The sequence below is a fragment of the Capsicum annuum genome, chromosome 3, assembly GCF_002878395.1.
Source record: "Capsicum annuum cultivar UCD-10X-F1 chromosome 3, UCD10Xv1.1, whole genome shotgun sequence".
NCBI classification, from domain to species: domain Eukaryota; kingdom Viridiplantae; phylum Streptophyta; class Magnoliopsida; order Solanales; family Solanaceae; genus Capsicum; species Capsicum annuum.
Window position 1 is genome coordinate 83,057,486 of NC_061113.1, and position 9,317 is coordinate 83,066,802.

Here is a 9,317-nt window from a genome sequence, read left to right on the forward strand (position 1 = left end):
CTTCGTGGACCTCATGAATCGAGTGTTCAAAGAGTATCTTGATATGCTTGTCATAGTGTTCATAGATGATATACTTGTATACTCCCATAGCGAGGCTGACCATGCAGATCATCTTAGAATTGTACTATAAACTTTTAGAGATCATAAATTGTTCGCCAAATTCAGCAAGTGTGAGTTTTGGCTAAGATCAGTATCCTTTATTGGTCATACTATTTCTGCTGACGGCATTAGAGTTGATCCCCAAAAGACAGAAACCGTAAGAAATTGGCCTAGACCTATCTCTCTAACAGATATTAGGAGTTTCTTGGGTCTAGCTGGTTATTATCACCATTTTGTTCAAGGTTTATCATTTATTACATCTCCTATGTCTATATTGACCCAAAAGAAAGTTAAGTTCCAATGGTCAGATTCCTGCGAGAAGAGTTTTCAGGAGTTGAAGACTCGACTCACTACATCCCCAGTTCTAGCATTACTTGATGGTACAGACAACTTTGTTGTTTATTGTGATGCCTCTAGTGTTGGTTTGGGTTGTGTATTGATGTATAGAGGTAAGTTTATAGCCTATGCCTCTAAAAAGTTGAAGCCTCATCAAAAGAATTACCCAACCCATGATCTCGAATTAGCTGCCATGGTGTTTGCTTTAATAATCTGGAGACATTATCTGCATGGTATTCATGTTGATATGTTCACGAACCACAAAAGTTTACAGTATGTGTTCACCCAGAGGGAGTTGAACCTTTGTCAAAGAAGGTGGTTAGAGTTGCAAAAGGATTATTATATGAGTGTGTTGTATCATTCAGGCAAGGCCAATGTAGTGGCAGATGCCCTTAGTAAGTTGTCTATGGGCAGTATTGCTCATGTGGAGGAATATAAAAAAGAGTTAGCTTAAGAATTTCATCATTTGGCTATATTGGGTGTCAGGTTGGTTGACTCAGCTGAGAGGAATGTTTGGATTCAGAGTAGTTCCAAATCTTCCCTAGTTTCGAAAGTGATGGAAAAGCAAGATATAGATTCTAGTTTGGTCAAATTGAAGGAGTCAATTAAAGACCAAAAGGTAAAGGTTTTCTCCCAAGGGGGATATGGTGTATTGAGATACTAAAGTAGGTTGTGTGTGCCTTGTGTTGATGATTTGAGGCAGAGAATTATGGCAGAAGCGTATGGAATATGTTATTCTATTCATCCCGGTGCTACCATGATGTACTGCGATTTGCAGGAAATTTACTGGTGGAGTGGTATAAAGACAGAAATAGCAGAGTTTGTAGCAAAGTGTGCAACTTATCAATAGGTTATGGTAGAGCAACAAAGACCTGGTGGTACGTTTATCCCTACTTAAAAGTAGGAAGAAGTGAATATGAATTTTGTGATTGGTTTACCCCAATTGCGTTGTCATCATAATTTGATATGGGTTATTGTAGATAGATTGACTAAGTCAGCATATTTGTTACCAGTTCATACATCCTATATAGCAGAAGATTATGCTAAGTTGTATATTCATGAGTTAGTCAGATTGCATGGAGTTCCCTTGTCTATCATTTTGGATAGGGGTACTTAGCTCACTTTCTAGTTCTTGAAAACTTTTTAGAAGGGTCTTGGTACCTAGGTTCATCTCAGTTTCGCCTTTCATCCTCAGAAAGATGGTCAAGCAGAGAGGACCATGCAAACATTAGAAGATATATTGAGGGCATGTGCTCTTGATTTCAAAGGTAGTTGGGATGAGCATTTCCCATTGATTGAGTTTGCTTATAATAACAGTTATCATGATAGCATTCAAATGGCTTCGTTCGAAGCTCTTTATGGGAGGAGATGTAGATCACCCATAGGTCGGTTTGAAGTGGGTGAGGCCGCTTTGCTTGGTCCTGATGTAGTGTATGAGGCCATGGAGAAAGTTAAGCTGATTAAAGAGAGATTGAAAATATTCCAGAGTCAGATTGAAAATATTCCAGAGTCATTAGAAATCCTATGCAGATGTGAAGAGAAGGGACCTCGAGTTTGAGGTTAGTAATTTAGTGTATTTGAAGATTTCACCCATGAAAGGGGTAAAGAGATTTGGCAAGAAGCGGAGTCTTAGTCCCCGGTATGTTGGCCCTTATAGAATTTTGAGTTGTGTTGGGAAAATCGCTTATGAGCTTGAGTTGTCCATAGAATTGTCAGCCGTTCATCTTGTATTCCACGTCTCTTCACAGACCATTATAGTCCTCAGCATCTTATGACCTATAGAGAGCTTAATTCTAGGCAGTGAAGATAGAAAGAGCTAGTTAAAGATTATGGCATCTCTATTTTATATCATTCGAGCAAGGGCAACGTGGTAGAGGATACCTTGATTTGGAAGGTGGTGAGTGTGGGTAGCTTATCTTGTATATCAATTTTGCAGAGGCTGTTAGCAGGTAATGTTTTGTCCTTAGCCAACTTGATAGTGTGGCTAGATATTTCAGAACCTAGGAGGATTCTTTCTAGTGTTAAGGCAAACTCTTTGCTATTTTAGCAGATTTAGAGTCTCCAGTTATAGCATATGAGACTTTGTATCATTCATGATCACTTGTTTAGTGGTGAGTCCAAGAGGGATACCATGATTCTAAGGGTGTTTTGAGATTTAATAGCTGCATTTGTATTTTAAGGGTTTATGACTTGTTCAGTAGATTTTGCATGAGGCTCACAAATCTAGCCATCTATTCATATGGGTCAGCTAAGATGTATAGAGATTTGAGGCAACATTATTGGTGGATTGGTATGAATAGAGATGTGGGGGACTTTATAGCTCGTTGACTATGTTGTCAATAGGCGAAGGTTGAGCATCAAAGATGTCTTGGCTTGATTCAAATATCACCCATTCCCAAGTGGAAATAGGAGCAGATTACCATGGAATTTGTCATTGGATTGACTCGTACCTCCTATCTTTCTAATGGTATTTTTGTTATTGTGAATCGGTTGACCAAGTCTACATATTTTATTCTTATTCAAATGTCCCTTAGTTCCGAGAGGTTAGCTATTATCTATTATCTATGTTCGTGAGATATTTTATTTGCATTGTGTGCCTGTATCTATCCTTTCATACTGGGGTTCGACATATACTTCTAGCTTTATGGAGAGCCTTTTAAGAGGAGTTGGGTACTCAAGTGAATCTTAGTACAACCTTCCATCCTCAGATCGATGGATAGTTAGAGTATCTTCTGTAGTTTCTCGAGGATATGCTTCGATCAAGTGTTATGGATTTTGGAGGTTAGTGGGATCAACCCTTAGATTTGGAAGAGTTTTCGTATATTAATAACTATCATTGAGTATTGATATGATGCCTTTTGAGTCTTTATATGGTAATTTATGTAATTCTCCCACTGGTTGGTTTGAGACCCCCGAGATTAGATCCCATTGTACTAACTTGGTTCAAGAGTCGTTGAATAGATTCAGGGTGATTTAGGATAGTTTGAGGGAAGCTTAGAGTAGGTATAAGACTTATGAAGATCATAGGCTTCGTACCTTGAGATTTTGAGTTGGTTATCAAGTATTTCTCTAAATATTTCCCGTGAAAGGTATGATGGGGTTCGGGAGAAAAGGCAAGCTTATCCCTAGATATATTAGACCCTTGGAGATCTTCTCACAGTTGGTGAGGAGGCTTATAAGTTAGCTTTTACCCCCAGTTTTTGCTGCTATCCTTCATTTACCATGCTTCCATATTGCGGCGATACATTCTTGCTGCGTATCATGTGCTTATATAGGATTCAGTTTAATTAGACGAGTGGTTGACGTTCGTGGAGGAGCCGATGCTCATATTATCCAGTGATATCAAGTGGTTGCACACTAAGGAAATTCTAGCAGTTAAGGTTCAGTGAAGGCACCGCCCAATAGATAAGGCTACTTAGGAGATCAATAGAGAGATGCGGACCCAGTATCCTCCCATGTTCGAGGCTTCAGGGTCATCCGACTCCTTTATTTTCATGGATGAAGGTTCTTTTAGTAGTGATATTGTAATGACCCTTCAGGTCTTTTTTTGTATTTCTGCTCATTTTTGTCATTTAGAGCTTTTCTATAGCTTCCTCAAGTTATTTATGACTTGCTAGAGATGACAATTTGATTACGAGGCTGTTCATTTAGTTTTTAGAGCTAATTTCCTATTTTGAAGTCTTCACAGATTCAAATGGGCAATCAGGCAAGAACTTCAGTCAAACGACCTCGTATCCTAATTCTAACAGTTCTAACAACTTTAGAACATTGATTTTAGGCTTTGTGGACCCTTAGTCCAGGTTTTGAGGCTCTCAAACTTATTTCGAGCTATTTGCTGGAAGTTAAGAAAAATGGCATGTAGGTGTGGGACCCACGTTTTGTTGAAACTACCCCGAATGGAAATTTGATAGTGCTATTGATTCCGAAACATCGAATTTCATAGGGTAGCATAGTTTATTTACATATTAGGGATTCTAAATAAATCTCGAGGGATTGGCGGAGACTCAAAATAATTTTGAGCTTTCAACTGGTGGATCCTCTTAAGTGCCTTTTAGGTCGATTAAGCGTATGACCGCTAAAGCACCTAACCGGCTGCTTAAGCAGTCAGACTAGCCCAGTTATGCTTCTCTTAAGTGGACCACTCGTCGCTTAATCAATGGATACTTAAGATACATATGGACCACTTTTGCAAGATCTATGCCGGCAACCAAATGTTTCTAAAGCGACAGTATGTTGCTAAAGTAGTAACCGCTTAGGCGGCCCAGTGTTCACTTAAGCAACACTTGGTACTATATAAATACCCCAATTACCCCATTTTTACCATTTTCAGCCATATAAAAGGTATAGAACCGTAAAAAGTGTGAAAACTTTGGAGAATCATTAGAGGATGATTTGGAACTTAAATTAGGCATTTCTTCTCCGAATTCTTAGTAAGCTTTTGTTAATTTCTTGATAAAATCCTTCATGTTTTTCCAAAATACCCAAAATATACGTGCATTAATTGTAGCACCATTTTAGCTCAAAATTGACCCATTCTTGAGTGTAAATGTTACTTGAGCATAGAGGGACATAATGTTGGATTTGAAAGTGCAATTCTGCAAGTGGGCCTTACATGAGATTTTTACATGATTTTGGACCAGAAGCACAAAAGTTCAATATGGGTATCATTGTTCTCATTTTGATTAGTAGATTATGATTTTGATAGCATGGCATCTTGCGGAAGCTTATCAGAAGGAAAAGTCATTGGTTTAGCAGATTCTTTGGGATTTTTGATGTGCCATGGTTTCATGACACTTTTGATTCTTAAAACTAAAAAAGATGCAAGTACTTAGGTCTATTTTGGGGGATATAATGTGTTTTTGTGTCTATTTTGTAGAAAACTAGGTTCTGGTAGCTAAATCGAAGAAAAGAAGTTGAAAGCTGAAGACTGGGTTATCTACATTGACACTTACTGGGCATAGATGATAGGGCAGAGGTGACAAAAAAGTTAGATCCATTTACAGGAACTCTCTGCTACCTATGGTGGGCCACCTACGGACCATAGGTACCACCTATAGCTCGTAAGTGGCATTGTAGTTGGCCACAGACCCAACTTTCCCAGTTTGTTTTGATTTGAACTTCTATAGTTTTTATGTAATCTATTATTACTCTTATGATGTTTTTGATTTATTTTATTACTTTTTACGCATTCATACTATTCACAAAAAATATTTTAATTCTAAGATTGACTTTTGATCTTGGAATTCTTGTGTTCTTCGTTTTTGGTTGATTAATTGATTTGAGACTTTGGGTTTTCTTCATCTATTATTGTGAGATTGATTCTTTGCACGCTATATTGAATTCCATGGATTACTTTGCATCTATGTGTGACTAATTCCCTTATCTAGGGTTTGGGAACCCTGGTGCGATAACAAAGTAAGGAAAGTGTGAGATCCTTCTAGATTATTATTGTTGCATGTATTATGATTTTCTTCATTTTGATTGCTTTCTTAATAGTTGTAAATATTAGGAACCCACCTGTATTTGATATAACTTAAGAGAGAGGTATAGATTGGGAAAATAAGATAATAATGGTGATTTGAGGGCTAATAACATTGCCTAATTAACTTGAGACCGAGAGGAGATAGTTAATTGGGATCCAAGACAAGGGTTAGTAATGCGACACTCTGAGACTGAGAAAAGATGACTGAGATTGATAAAAGGGTGATAAGAGTCTATTGATGATACATAATGTAATGCCATGAGAATATACCCTGGGCGTCCCATGGTGCTTACAGTCTCGTGGGACCACAAGCTAATCCATGAGCTGGTACCTACTATGAGCACTGAATAATACAATGATAAATGTGAAAGAATAACTGATATGCCATAAGGTTTTAGTATCTAAAAAAAATACCAAATTATGAATCTGAAGAAATAACTATCTGAGCCTAAATAAATACTGAAATCTGTGACAAACTGAATATCTAACTGACATGTCAATTGAAGTCTGAATAATGAATAACTGACTGTAGTATCCGAAAGCCTCTAAATAGAATAACTGTGAGTTGATGGGACAGGCCCCAACTAAGTATTAGATTGAAAGCATGAAATAAAATAATCCATCCTTGAAATATAAGGACTCACCACTGCTACTACTGAGATTCTGAGAAGTCTAAATGCAATTTAGGAATCGAGCATCAGAACTTACGATATAATACATCACAGCGTAAAAGAAAGGTATGCGATCAGTACTTTAAATATACTGGTATGCTAAATAAGGTAGGCTGACATGCATGGTTTCATGAACAAGAATAATAATTATCTGAATATACATGTAGAACATGGAATACTAAATAGAGAGCATGAAATCTGTAGATACTAAAAATATGTGAAATCTTTAGATATTGGGGATGTATGAAAAAGCATATAACATGAACTGAATAGATGTCTGTAAACTAAAATACTGAAATAACTGATATCCATATGCCTTGGTTAAACAACATTGAGACTGAACAACTGATCCAATTATTGGACTGACACTGTGAGAGCTATCATCTAACCAACATTCCCCAATCTGAGATAATTGGGGTCCAACCTGTAACCCCAGTTAGTACCGTGCCACAGGTACTAACGTTGCCTGTGTGGATCCACTATACTGATGTACTGTCCCAAAGGACTAAGGGTATCAAGCTTGAACGGACGGCTGACCCCTATAAGATAGTCAAGCCTACACTGACTGGCGACTTCTCATTTCCTATGCTGGCTACATAGTTTTGGAGGTTAGGGACTGCTACTAGCGACTATGCCTATCTGACGGGGAAACCTCTATGCCTACACTCGCTCGGTGCTAAGTACTACTCCCAACTGAATGACACTGAGTTACTGACTATTCTGAGTTTAACTGACTGATCTAGTAATGCCCATGATGTATTCTGAAATTATTTCGAAAATAGTTCGAAGAGACTAAGTAAAAAGCTATGATTTTTGGGTATGTAATACCCCCAGGAATCAAAATCAATAACAGTAACATGATACTTAATCTTAAAGGACATAGCATGAATGTTTTTATCAAACGTGTATTCTTGTAGGCATTTTATCAAACACTTGTAGTTCATAGTTTTGTCAAATCATAGGAATGTTAGGGAACTTGTAGTCATATCATGAATTCAACATGAATAGTACTAAATCATGATTAATTCAATGACTGATAACATTAAAACATGGAGAATTGAATAACAACAATAATTCCATTGAAAACATGGTATAAAATCATAATTCATGGAGATTCATGGGTGAAATCACAATTTTTTAATTTAAATAGGATATTTGGACTCCATGGGTAAAAGGAACCCATGTATGAACATCTAACATACCTGAGTTAATGAATTTGGAAGGATTGATGGTGAGTTCTTGAGATTTGGCCTTGAATTTTAGAGCTAGGGGAATTTTAGAGCTAGGGTTTCTTGTTCTTGAAAAGAGGATCTTTAATTTGAGAGGAATTGAATAATGATGAGTATTTAGGTCAATTAGGGGTTAAATTTTGTGTTTAGGGCTTAGGAAAAAGATCCAAATACCCTTAAACAAATTTTAAAATGCAAGTTATAAACTGAAGATCCTAATTTTGGCCTTGGCACGATGCGCCACTATCGCGCCAAGCCAGTGGAAAAGGGACAATTGGGAAACTAGACGATAGCGCGACGCGGTAAGATCGTGGTTCTTCACTGGAACTCCATTTTTGCCACCTCTGCGACGTGCCATAATCGCGGAGGCTCTTTGTAAATTGCCAAATATGAACTGGGTCCTTGGTACGATGTGCCAACATTGAGGTACCACACTGGAAAATGAAAATTGTTATTTAGACTATCTCTGCGACGTGCTAAGGGTCAAAATGACGGTGTTTAATGACTGAAACTTAAAATTGCCATAACTTCTTACCCAGTTATTGGATTTGGCCAAATTTTATATCGTTGAAAAGATAATTGAATTTCCTATGCAATACCAGGCTCTAAACTTAAAATTAATGAGTAGTTTGAAAATTTTATATATGAATACTCATGTATTGGGACTTAGATTATGCTAGGGAAATATAGGGTATTACAATATCTCCCCCTTTGGATCATTTGTCCTCGAATGAGACTGGTTAAGCTGAGGAAAACTGATAGACTGAGCTTACACACTGAACATGCATATCTGATGCATGGAATGCATGACTGAACTAATTTGTAAATGCATGACTAACATAAACATGATATGCAACTAAAATTGAGCATGATAAAGAGAAATCTTAAGAAGATTAGTACCTTAAACCGAATCTGAATTCGCAGAGAAAAGATAAGGGTACTTGGTCCACATATCTGCTTCTACTTCCCTAGTGGATCCCTCAACGGATTGATTCCACCAAAGAGCTTTGACTAGTGTAACTTCTTTGTTCCTTAGTCTACGAACTTGATGATCAAGAATTTCGACTGGATCTTACTCATAGGAAAGACTGTTCTGAACTTCTACACTTTCTAAGGGAACAACTACATCTGGATCACCAATACATTTCTTCAACAATGAGACTTGAAACATTGGATTTACTGAAGCTAGATTTGAAGGCAACTCAAGCTTGCAAGCTACCTTGCCAAAATGACTGAGAATTCTGAAGGACCTACATATTAGGGACTGAGTTTCCCATTTTTGCCAAATCTTTTCACTCTCTTCATGGGAGATATTTTCAAGTACACCAAATCACCGACCTCAAATTCAAGATCCTTTCTCCTCACATCTGCATATGATTTCTGTTGGTTCTGGGCTACTCTTAACTTTTCTCTAATCAACTGAACCTTCTCTAAGGCATCAAACACCAAGTCAGGCCCTACTATCGTGGCCTCACCTATTTCAAACCAACCAATCAGAGA